The following is a 14342-nucleotide window of genomic DNA, read 5'->3' as shown; positions in this document are numbered from 1 at the left end:
GATTTCGACGACGACATTGTTCGACTGATATTTGTTTATACGAAGATTATTAATTTTACCGATAATTTAATTTATATTAACGTTTTATTGTTCTATCTGATAATCTACATCTTTGACGACGACGACGATCTTACTTTAATTGATACACTTTTCGACGTTTAATCCATTCTATTATAATCGATTTCGACGTATTTAATAATTTAATCTGATTTAATATTTACGATCCTTTATTAATTTCGACGGTTTAATTTTAATTGATAATTCTATTTAATCTTTATTTACGACATTAATTTAATTGATACTTAATCATTTTCGACGACATTGCTCCGACGATAATTTACCATAATCCTTTATGTAATCTTTAATTTATCAATTTCTAATTGATACCGTATCATAATTTGCATAATTTCGACAATATTGCCTTTACCTGATATTCTATTTATATTTCGACGTATTTATCATTACTTTACCGATACTCTTAATAATCCTTTACTTACTATTATTAATTTTACTGACTTCCATATCCTTTACACTTTATTTTGTTTTACTTCATTACTTTACTTGATACTTCTATTTACATCTTTCATTACTTTACATTACTTTACTCGACACATCTCTTTGACCGATTTCGACGTAATATTGCTCTAATTGATATTTCTATTTACATCTTTTATTTACGACATTAATTTTATTGATACCTACTTTATTGTCGACGCTTTATCAATTAATCTACTTAACTTTACACCTTTATCGATTTTACTTTATCTTACTCACTGATACTTACTTAACCCTGGCGACACTTTCTCGACGGTTTATCACGACCGATACTTCCAATTAACTTTAATTTTATTCTTTCGACGCATTTACTGACTAATCTGATACTCTACTTACTGATCCTTTGACACTTTATTTTAATTAATATTAACTTCCACTCGATAATTCTACATCCTGGAGACCTTTATTTTACTTCCACTGACATTTAACCACACACTTTCGACGGTTTACCATTGCCTCGACTTGATATTTCTACTATAATCTCATAATCGACTTTAATTTTACTATCACTCGGACTGAGACTCGGCCTTAATTTACAATTCGACGCATTTATCGTTCCTAATTGATTTACGAGAATTTACACTTTTATCACGACAATTTAACTGATAATTCTATTTACGATCTCGACACTTTATTTTTCCTTTATTTTCCATTTATTGCTCTAATTTGATAATTTGCATTTATAATTTTATCTTCTTTATCTACCATTACTCACTGACACTTCTATTTATATCTCTTTATACTTTTTCTTGTTTTATTTAATATCAAGCAGAACTGATAATCTACTATAATTCTTTACACTTTTTCTTTCCATTTACTCTAATTGACACTTCTATTTTTAATTCTTTACATCTTTATTTTATTACCACTGATAATTTACTATAATCTCTTTACACTTTTTCTTATTTTACTTCATTACTCTATCTTCGATACTTACTATAACTTTACACTTTTCTTTCGACGCATTACTCTAATTGATACCGCTTCATAACTTTACTGCTCTCCTTTTTCTTTATTTCCATTTTCATTACAATCTTTAACGATACTTTACTTCATTAACTTTTATATTACCTGTTCTTCTATTCTACACATCATCTTCCTCCGGGACACCGACGACAATCCCTTACACACCCATTCCTCTATCTACCATCATCACCCCACCGACACCTACCACAATCCCTACACACCCCTTCCTCTATCTACCATCATCACTCCACCGACACCTACCACAATCACTACACACCCCTTCCTCTATCTACCATCATCGCCCCACAGATACCTACCACAATCCCTACGCACCCATTCCTCAATCTACCATCATCACCCCACCGACACCTACCACAATTCCTACACACCCCTTCCTCTATCTACCATCATCGCCCCACCGACACCTACCACAATCCCTTCACATCCCTTCCTCTATCTACCATCATCACCTCACCGACACCTACCACAATCCCTACACACCCTGTCCCCTCACTACCATCATCACCTCACCGACACCTACCACAATCCCTTCACAACCCTTACCTCTGTCTACCATCATCACCTCACCCTCACCTACCACAATCCCTACACACACATTCCCCTCACTACCATCATCACCTCACCGACACCTACCACAATCCCTACACACCCATTCCTCTATCTACCATCATCGCCCCACTGATACCTACCACAATCCCTTAACACCCCTTCCTTCATCTACCATCATCACCCCACCGACACCCACCACAATGTCTACACGCTCCTTCCTCTCACTACCATCATTGCCCCACCGACAACTACCACAATCCCTACACACCCTTTCATCTATCTACCATCCTCACCCCACCGACACCTACCACAATCCCTACACACCCCTTCCTCTATCTACCATCATCGCCCCACCGACACCTACCACAATCCCTACACACCCATTCCTCTATCTACCATCATCACCCAACTGACACCTACCACGATCCCTACACACCCCTTCCTCTATCTACCATCATCACCCCACCGACACCTACCACAATCCCTACACACCCCTTCCTCTATCTACCATCATCACTCCACCGACACCTACCACAATCACTACACACCCCTTCCTCTATCTACCATCATCGCCCCACTGATACCTACCACAATCCCTACGCACCCATTCCTCAATCTACCATCATCACCCCACCGACACCTACCACAATTCCTACACACCCCTTCCTCTATCTACCATCATCGCCCCACCGACACCTACCACAATCCCTACACACCCATTCCTCTATCTACCATCATCACCCAACTGACACCTACCACGATCCCTACACACTCATTCCTCTATCTACCATCATCGCCCCACTGATACCTACCACAATCCCTACACACCCCTTCCTCTATCCACCATCATCACCCCACCGACACCTACCACAATCCCCACACACCCCTTCCTCTATCTACCATCATCGCCAAACCGACAACTACCACAATCCCTACACACCCCTTCCTCTATCTACCATCATCACCCCACCGACACCTACCTCAATCCCTACACACCCCTTCCTCTATCTACCATCATCACCCCACCGACACCTACCACAATCCCTACACACCCCTTCCTATCTACCATCATCACCCCACCGACACCTACCACAATCCCTACACACCCTTCCTCTATCTACCATCATCACCCCACTGATACCTACCACAATCCCTACACACCCCTTCCTCTATCTACCATCATCACCCCACCAACACCTACCACAATCCCCACACACCCCTTCCTCTATCTACCATCATCACCCCACCGACACCTACCACAATCCCTACACCATCCCCCTCTCTTCCTATCGATCCTTTCTGATGTCCACCGATGTGATATCGCTGTAATATTGCTAAATGCGGCGTAAAACTAAACTCACTCACTCCTACCGACCCCATTTCCACCTTCTCACCACCATCCTCCGACAACACCTACCTCACCCTATACCGACACCTACAACCTTCTCACTTCCTACCGACACTAATCTCTCACCCTCTCATCGCCATCGTCATACCCGCCATCCCCACACCACCATCCGACAACACCTACCTCACCCTATACCGACACCTACAACCTTCTCACTTCCTACCGACACCAACCTCTCACCCTCTCATCACCATCGTCATACCCGCCATACCCACACCATCATCCCATGGAGACCAGTCTCACTCAGCACGCTAGCACCATGGCCCCAATAACACCTACCTCTGCCCATCCTGCTACACAATTATTCTACTGCTACTACCACTGCTGCTACTACTACTACTTCCGCTGCTACTATTACTACTCTTACTATTCGTTGCTAGCTATCTCTTGCCAATTTCTATCTCACATCGTTTACTCTGGGATTATTATTTCAGTTGTCCTAGAGTTAGTTTTAACAATTATATGACAATCTAGTTTTTAATGCTCTTTGACCACAGGATTTCTTAACATTTATAAATATCTCCATGTAACTTTTCTTCTTACAGGACACACCACTACGTGACTATATACCTTAAATGTACAGTACGCTCGCACACGTGGCTATATACATTACCTGTACTAGGCGCTCGCCCACGTGATTACATACCTTACCTGTACATGACACTCGCCCACGTGACTATATACCTTACCTGTACATGACACTCGCCCACGTGACTATATACCTTACCTGTACATGACACTCGCTCACGTGACTATATACCTTGCCTGTACATGACACTCGCCCACGTGACTATATACCTTACCTGTACATGGCGCTCGCTCACGCGACTATATACCTTACCTGTACATGACACTCGCTCACGTGACTATATACCTTACCTGTACATAACACTCGCCCATGTGACTATATACCTTACCTGTACATGACACTCGCTCACGTGACTATATACATTACCTGTACATAACACTCGCCCATGTGACTATATACCTTACCTGTACATGACGCTCGCTCACGTGACTATATACCTTACCTGTACATGACTCTCGCTCACGTGACTATATACATTACCTGTACATGACACTCGCCCATGTAACTATATACCTTACCTGTACATGACACTCGCCCACGTGACTATATACCTTACCTGTACATGGCGCTGGCTGACGTGACTATATACCTTACCTGTACATGACACTCGCCCACGTGACTATATACATTACCTATACATGACGCTCGCCCACGTGACTATATACATTACCTGTACATGACACTCGCCCACGTGACTATATACCTTACCTGTACATGACACTCGCCCATGTGACTATATACATTACCTGTACATGACACTCGCCCACGTGACTATATACATTACCTGTTCATGACACTCGCTAAAAAGGGGGACTATAAACCTTACCTGTACATGGCACTCGCCCATGTGACTATATGCCTAATCTGTACATGACACTCGTCCACCTGACTAAATAATACACATGCTTGACAATCGAACACATTACTATTTGCCTTACCTTTACATGGTATCAAAAGCCACTTCTCAGCTCTGGTCGTTCTAATTGTATCTTTGCCAAACATATCGCCAGTCACGTCGCCAGTCACGTTTAGACAAAGTCCTGTAACATTGTCGTAAACGAAAGAGTGACATTTCCCTTTCTTGGAATCAGCAAAGAACTGAGCACAGTCAAGTCTAGATCCATTCCAAACCTTAACTGCTGACTCTGAAACAGAGACTCGTCTCTTTTTGTAGCAGTAGTTCTTAACTGTCTGTCTCCCATCCACTGAGAGTAGAGCCAGGCAAACGAGACAGATTGCCGCAGCTGCCGTCATCCTGTCCTACTCAGATGAAGGTCCGGATGCAAATGCTCATACGCGTCAAATGTTCAAGGGTTGGCGGCAAAAAGGATTTGATTGATTTCCTAAATGATTTTGTATTCATGTTCTGATATGTAAAATCTGCCAGTTGCATGATTGAGGACAATGTAGCTGATATCTGTGGACTTAATTACACTTTGCCAGTCAGTGTCAGTCAGGAAAGATGCTTCGCCTGCCACATCTCACCACGTGAGACAGTGGTGGTGTTTACATACAGCCCAGGTCACAAATCAGTTGACGCTAAATAACGTTGGTCACGGAAAGTCCTGGATGGGTGACCGTGTTTGGCAGCCATGCTCCTGACAGTTTCTGTGACTTGAGTCCTGCCCACCAACAAAGTGTGTGTGTGTGTGTGTGTGCGTGCGTGCGTGCGTGCGTGCGTGTGTGTGTGCGTGCGTGCATGAGAGAGAGAGAGGGGGGAGGTAGAAAGAGTGAAAGAGAGCGGAAGAGATAGTACATGCATAGGAAAGAACCTTAATAATAGAAATATGTAAGTGAACCCTCGAACCCCGTAAAAGGAGTCACATTCCTGGCATCCCGATCGGTAAACGAAGATATCCCTGGCGTGGGAGAATAATTGTGATGATTCTTGTACGAATCAAAGTATAATAGAATCACATAGACAGATCTGGACCTAGTCTCCTTCTTCTGCATTACATTATATAACAATTTTAGTTCAATTTGTTTATCTGTCCAAAAATCTCCACAGCAGCTTTGATGGCATTATTCGATTCAAACTGTGTTCCGGCGAGAGCTTGCTTCATGTTTGGCAGCAGATGGAAGTTTGACGAAGTCAGATCAAGATAACAAGATGGCTACTGAGGAGCCATACACGTGGATTGTTACCATGGCAATACCCAGTTTGTGTCCTGGTCGGAAAGCACGACTTTTCTCAAACTTCCAGAGTCCTAATTTCATCGCGCAGTTGCCTCAAAGGTGCAGTAAGACACGTCTTGTTTGATATCTGGCCTTTCTGAAAAACGTCCACCAGGATGTCACCTTTGGCATCCCCTAACATGGATGCCATAACCTGATGATGGAACAATTTTGATGGCGATGTCAAATACCTGTACTGGTTTGATCGTTATTTGTTCTGTGGTGAACCAAGGTTTGATCCATAATCAAATCACGTTGCAAGAACCTTTCTGGATCATCTTCAAACAGACCGAGATGATCACCAGGTGTTGGCGTTGTATCAGTGCAAAACCTTTTCACCAGTGAGCGTGAGATATAACAACATTCAAAATGGAAGAAATGGAAGACTTTCACGTCGTATCAATGAAAAAGTCGAACAAGAATGATTAAATTTCACCCACAATTACTTTGTTTAATTGACAAACAATAAAAGCATGCATGTTTTATTGATACTGGTATACGGAGATTTGGCATGACAACCAAAACTAAAATGGAGTTTACTTGATCTTTTAGTGTGATTGATGATCGTTCTCTTGTAATTCAAGCCAGATATCAACTGCCAAATATCACGCCAAGACGTGTTGTCGAGACATTAAGTTTATTTTAAACTTTCCAGTGATTGATTTATTTGTACTGAGCCTCCCGTGGAAGGATTTTAAAGATGAAGTAAGACCCCTGCTTAATTTACGATCAACAAAAAAGGTGTTCATAATGGCAGGGACCCGTGACCTTTGGAAAATATGGCAAGTACATTGATGATATACTTTCAGAAAAGGGCTTAACACTAAAACCGTCTTTGATATATAGACAACACTACGGACGTATGACCTGTCCTATGCCATTGTAAAGAAGTGAGCAGCGAAGTTGAAGCTTAATAGTGAGGGTCTCAAAGACGGCCTCTTTCCCGGGAGTCCTGTGGCGTCAGCAGCACTATAATGCAGAGTGATTTATTTTCTGTGATGATTCACTGTCACAGTACATTTCGTCACGGCACATGTCGTTATCACAGAAACTTTTGTAATGATAAAAGTGCCTGCTTGGTTCTGTCTCCTGATACAAAACATACATGCCTCGTAGTAATCTCGCTCTGTTTGAAGATGACCCTGTAAGATTTTTGCAACGGGTTTTGATAATGGATGAAACCTGGGCTCACCAGCTTCATTTGGATTCCAAACAACCATCGAAACCAGTGGATGTGTTTGACATCACGATTGTTCCATCATCAGGTTGTGGCATCCGCATTCCGGGATGCCAAGGATGCCATCATGGTGGACAGTCTTCCAAAAGGACAGACAATTAACAAAGGATGTCATACTGCACCTTCTTTGCAAATGCGCGATGAAATTAATGCTAAGATACGTGTCAAACTGAGAGAAGGTGTGCATTACAAGGTCGTTGTATAGCATCACAAATCCCTCTGTCATTTAACTACTGTTTTCCAAGTTGAAAGAATGATTTTGCAGGTTATATATCAAAATCAACCCAGTGTCTTTTGACATGAAAAGTGACAGTACTCCTCAATAACATGTACAACCTCATCTCATGGACCACTGCAGCAGGAAGTGAATGAGTAAGTGTACATAAATATTCCAGCAATATTCATCCATCCATCCATCCATCCAGTCAGTCAGTCAGTCAGTCAGTCGTAGTGGTAGTTGTAGTGAGGTGAAATTGGGTTTTACGTCGTGCTTGAGAATATTTCTCTCATATGACGACGTGCATGCGTGTGTATGTGTATGTGCGGCTGCTTATACTAGCCCAGACTTAAGCTGGTTTTATAGTGCTAGCCCACTTAGATACCATGCCGCAGTGAAGCATGAATACCCCACTCAGACACATTATACTGACTCCGAGCCGACCAGTCCTTGTTGTACCCATTAACCCCCTGGCTGCCGAGTTTTTTTTCAGGCGCACAGTTTCATACGCTTTGAAACGTGAACGTTGTGCGAGAATTGCGCTCGCGTGGTCCTGGATCTACGTACGGCTATAAAATTACACAGGAATGTAGAATACTAAATTTCCTATCCGTTTGTATAAATATAAGTGCAACTCCCTCTGCGGTTTGAGAAATAGACCTTGCTAAATGTTGTCCAAATTTTTGTTATGCGTTAAAAAACAGTAAATTGCTCCGCTTTTTATCGCGCACCGATAAAAGCACTGTGCTACGAATTTTTTATTTTGGCATCTTTTCGGAAAGTGTAAACGAAGAAAATACAGCCTGATATCTGAACGACATAAGTGTTTATGAATTGGATTTATGTGCTTATGCATAACATTATACGCTCAACATTAAAAATGACTCGCAATAAATGTCAAAAATGGGTTTTTTTCTACGACGTCAAACGACGACAGAGAGGTCATACACGTATAATGATAAGGGGGCATAACTCCGTTATGCGTAACACTAGGTCAATGTAACTCAGATCACATGGATAGTATTTGTAGTGGATACGGACGCTATATTTTCGTTATTTTTTGTTCACGGTGAACCAAACTATTCCAATTCAAAGTTCCCCAATGTGAGCGGATACGCTCTGGTAGTTTCACAATTTATAAGAAAAGATGACAACGTACTACATGTGAAAGCACGTAATAGCGATTTGGATGGCCCTATCCGATATATAAGTTAGTTCTTAGATTCCCATATTCTCCTGTTTGTGTAGATGTATTTTGACTAATTTTGCATCGTTATTACCAGAATACTAGCCATATCTTCAAATGTAATGAAATTGCTGAAAATAATACAACATTTTAGTTAACGTCATTGCTTGTTTTATGCATTTTGCGACGTCGGAAAAGACGACATCGGTATGCTGATTAGTATATATCTCACTTAATTTCCATTAATTGTGTAAAAGGTCTCGGCTTCTTTGTCAGAATTAACACTCTTTAGACATAACATAAAATGACTGTTTTTTCCATTTAAATAGTGTCCAGAATATATCAACAATTAGGCTGTTTGACCGTGTATCTTATCATGAGCAAAACGCGCACCTGTTTGGCATCAATTTAACGTAAATGAAAAATAACATTTCACAACATCCGAATATTTTGTTTAGGATAAGAATGTTCTTTATTTATGATTATGTAGCTATTTCTCTTCATAAGTATGCAATGGAAGATGCAAAAATAAGAGCTTTTTATATATGGAACTAGTACGTACTATATATAAGAATATGGATGTAAGATTTGTCCAAATTAAGACATGACATTGTTTATATATTTTTAAACAATTTTCGTATAAATATAGTATGAGTTTGATATCCTGTCATCATAATATTTTTAAATCGAATTTAAATTGATTATATTATCGAAAACAATGATAGTGAATCATAAAACGTTTCCGACAAACGCGCACCTGGCCAATCAATATACATGATTGTTTTTCTCTATAAAACGACACAAAAATGTGCAATGAACAAGACAATTCCTTTAAATGTGTGTGCATATACATTTCATAACATACATAAATCATTTTCATTAAATATTATCAGTTTTACTTATAAGGTTTCAAATCGCCGTTCATTAACCTGTTCATATAAAACTGCAATATTAGTTCAAATGCATTGAATATTGTACATCATAGGAACTAAAGTAATTGCAGTTGTGGCTACGTTTGATCTTCTAACACTTGTGTAAAGGTTTAGAATATGGTTTACTGCACTAAATGTGTCAATTTCTTATGTCAATATTATTCAAACAATCAAAAACTTTCAAAGTATAAAACGCCGTAAACCCTATATGCACGTATGATATGATATTGGACAAGGCTAAATGTAGATACTGAGGTCAGTTTCATGAAAAAGTATCTGAACTATCCGCAAAATATACACCATAATACTGACAGTGTAATCGGAAGGATTGGGCGATTGTGTTTACTCTTGTTCAACCGACCTTCACCTCAAAGAAATTGCCTAATATGTACAACAATGTTGACGTATGACATCACTACCGATGACCTATTTCTTACAAAATGGCGGTTTTGCTGACAAGGATACACAGGATTTTGCGAGGACCCTTCCATTGATTCAGGGATCGTTTGTACATAATTGTAAACCAAAAGTCACTGTGTTCTTTAATCTGATTGGTTGAAAAACGTGATCAAATGGTATTTGATTCCCGGAAATTCTCTGCGTATTAATACATACAAACATCGCTCACACCATTGTATTGTTACGTCGTCAGCTGTGATGACGTCATTAAAATCATATTGTGACGTAAAGTCCGAATGACGTCACAAATGAGCAGTTCCAGATGCTACCATGGGAGACAGCCGAAACGGCCGGCTGATGACATTTCACTGCTGTACCCGTACTCGATGTCAATGAGTGCAGACACAAAAAAACGTGTGGACCTTTCGGTTTACTTTCGTGTTTGCAATGTCGATAAACATCATGTGTTGGCGAATTTCCGGGTGTTATTGTGTATTTGAAGCACGGGGAATATTTCATTTGAAACCTCCGGCTGACGCCGTCGGTTCCAAATGAATTCCCGTGCTTCAAATACTCAATAACACCCGGAAATTCGCCAACACATGATGTTTATCTCCTAAATATGACATGTAAGTAATCAGAATGATTCTGACTATTTGTGTATTGTTATATGTTTCTGTCGTTTTCACTGTAAGTAAGAGAAGAAGCCAGAAATGCTGATAATTACAGTTGTCGTTCTGAGTGATTTTGCGTCAGTCATGGCGTCACGCTGCACGGAAACTTTGACAATTTCTTATGAATTATCAAACCACTGCATTGTATCTATTTATAATTTCCCATTTCTTACTACGATACTCTTTCCATGCATATTCCAAAGGTATTGAGCCATTGCAAGCAATGAATAGACGGATGAATGTTGAAAAATTTCAGAAAATGCTACGCAGTGTAAATTCGGAAATTTGTCTTTGTTTACATTTCGAACCAGCGCAGTCTTTCGAGCACAGCTTTCGTTTTCACACCCAATATGTTTCGTCTCATTTTATCTGGACAGTTGGTATTGGTGACAAAGACCAGTTGCAATTTGATTCTAAAATGTATGGGGAATTCAGTGATGCATTTTTCGAAGCTGAATATGAAATATACGTGATGTAATAGGCGTCTCAATACCGGCCTTCGCGAAACGTGATTTTGTAAACACTATCCAATATGGCGGAAAGCGCTCTACGGCGTTCGTGTAAGTGTATTTTCGAAAACATCCCAACCGATTCTAGATTCATCGGCAACGCTTCAGAATTATCATTAGCGATTTCATGTAAATGTGACATCAGTGTTAATTAATATGTTATTTTTGAAATTCAATACTCCCAGTAATTATCCGATTTTCACATTTCAAAACATACAGCAAATAACGCTGTGAATCGCGATTTCGTACTGTGTCAAAAATGGCGACATTTTCGATGAAGCCTAGTTTGAAAGGTCAGTTTCAGCACTTGAGCATCGTATAAAATACGAGTGGATGGTATCACGAAACAGGAGATTTCCCGCAGAATTCGAAACTGTGAAGCGTATTTGTGTGCGTGGATATTTTGATTTTTATTGGACTTCAAAGTGAAGGTTGAAGGGGAAGGACATATATGTCCCCGTGGCATCCAGGGGGTAATGCCGAGCGCCAGGCAGGCACCAACAAGTACCATATTTTAACGTTTTTTGGTATGACGCGGTCGGGGATCGAACCTTCCGCTCTCCGTGCAGATGCTCTAGCCACTACACCACGGAGGCGGTCTTACGACAAGCATGGGTTACTGAAGATCAATATTCTAACTCGGACCTTCATGGGTCTGTTTCCAGTGACTGATCATTGAAACTGTAGAAAGATGTATTGTACTGATATTCCTGGCCATATCTTAAACAAAGTAAGGTGGTTATTTAAAACGTACTTTCCAGATTGTAAGAAAAGAAACTATTTCTCTGTGATTGCGTAAATTTCATCAGAAGAATATAATACCTGACCGATGCTCACGCTGTTGATCACTGGATTGTCTGGTCCAGACTTCATTATTTACAAACCGCCGCCATATAGCTGGAATATTGCTGAGTGCGGCGTAAAACTAAACTCAATCACTTGAAACACTTTCCTTCACAACTGCACAAAGCAGTGCACTTTGGACAAGATTTGTAACATTTACAAAGGCCTGTGCAAGACTTCGTACAGGTGCAGTATGTCAGTTCATAACACTGTTCTTGTGCCTGACCAAGCGTTGTCCACTATGGTATCCATGTTTTATCACATGCCAACTTCCAACCCCAGTCTGCAGGACGTGGAAGAGATGCACCTCACCTTCCTGTAATGTGTGTTGTTTTAGGGTTGCCTGTGTGTGTCTGGCTTTTGTCGGACTGACGTTCCAAGTCAGACTAGTTCTGTCATATAAACGAATGACAAACAGCTCAAGGAATTGCATTGCGTCGTCAGATAAAATACAATACAGGTATCTGCTGGGGCATCTGCCAGTGACAGGAATGCTTGGTGACTTCAGGATATACATTCCAAGTATCCCAAGCAGTTTTCTTCACGATCCCGGCAAAAAAAATGAAGTTACATCGCAATTGGTGAAGGCATGCAATACTGACAATGCCTTTTATTTTGATGGAAAGAGGGTCGTTCCAATTTAATGTGCAGCTATATATCCTTTGTGCTTGCCTAGGCCAAATGATATCCATACTAGAAGGTATCTGTTGAATGTTTGTTATCGTTATGACAACAACGTCTGTGTAAGCAGTACTAATCAGCACCTTTAAGCTCACCACGTGAAGCAGCAGATATTGCAATACAAAACGAGTGTGGGCTTCTTCATGAACTCTTCTGTCAGCTGTTTCAGGAGAGAGTACAACTCTTGTCTCAAGGGTGCTGTAAATTTGTTTTCCTTCAAATTATGTTGAAGAAACCTGTTCAGCATGCAGTGCAAAAAGCTCATCTTTGTTCTCATTAACTGAGAAGAAGCTTTCTCAGTTACTTCGCACAAATGATGATGCTTTGACTATTCTTCTTAGACCCTTGCCACATTTTTCCATGGTGAATGATTTAAGGCTGTACGTTTAGGTGTCCCAAAGAATATCCAGTCTGTCCTGTTGTTCAAGATACTGGAACATGTATGGCAGAAATACATTCTGGATATCGACTTGAAACATTATGGATGTTCTGGGATGAAGCATCTGCACTATCATGGGGCCATCAAGTATCACTGCAGAAACTTCTGGAGTAGCATCTGGTGGCTCCGCCTGTATATGTTCAAGTTGTTCAAGAAGGTCTGTACGAGATCTATTTCCTCCCATCTTGGACAATAAAGGAGGGCATGGTTGATTTTCATGCTCGAAGAAAGCCTCTTCTCTTGGTAGACATGATATGTACAACCTGGTAAACAGAGTGCACAGTCACCCTCAAGTGATGCACAATGAGATAGGAAGACGAAGAGTCTTCAGTCTTCAAAACAGTGGCAGCTTGCTCTTTCTTATTGGTTCCTTTGATCTGTCAATGAACATTTCTTTTACAAAACTCTCATATTGAATTGAATTCTTGAATCATTCTAGATGCTTCTGGTCCTGCAACCACCCATCCTGATGGGTTTTCTGTCAGTCCAACTGCCCCTCCATCTCCTTTCACAAGAGCATTGATTTCTTCATGAGCCTGATCTAGTACCATGGTAGGGAATGGTCGTTTAGTTTTATGTTCTACAAATCCACCAGAACAAAATGTGTGGTACAGTGCTGAGTGTTCCACTGATAAGGAAGACATGTTTCTGATGTGAACTGAAAGCGAACGTGCATAGATGACATGATCTAACATAAAGACCCATGGTATTACTCTGACAAGTGATGCTACATACTTTGGGGAATCTGCTTTTCAAATTGCAGCCACCAGGCACAATGTGCAAAGTTCAAGTTCTGGAACAAAGGACCAATACTGAAACTAGGATTGAGAAGCTGACTTTGCATCACACCAACTTCTAAAAGTAAAAAGGTCTTCTTTGTTTGGTTCTGTTTCCTGACAGTGAGCATGTGCCTGGTGTTGTTGTAGGAATAGTGTAGCGACTGTGATCTGATGGACATGCCT

Source organism: Haliotis rubra, unplaced genomic scaffold, assembly GCF_003918875.1.
Source record: "Haliotis rubra isolate DU_JTF1 unplaced genomic scaffold, ASM391887v1 Scf1859, whole genome shotgun sequence".
NCBI lineage: Eukaryota > Metazoa > Mollusca > Gastropoda > Lepetellida > Haliotidae > Haliotis > Haliotis rubra.
The sequence above is the reverse complement of the archived record's forward strand: the minus strand, read 5'-3'. Positions refer to the sequence as shown.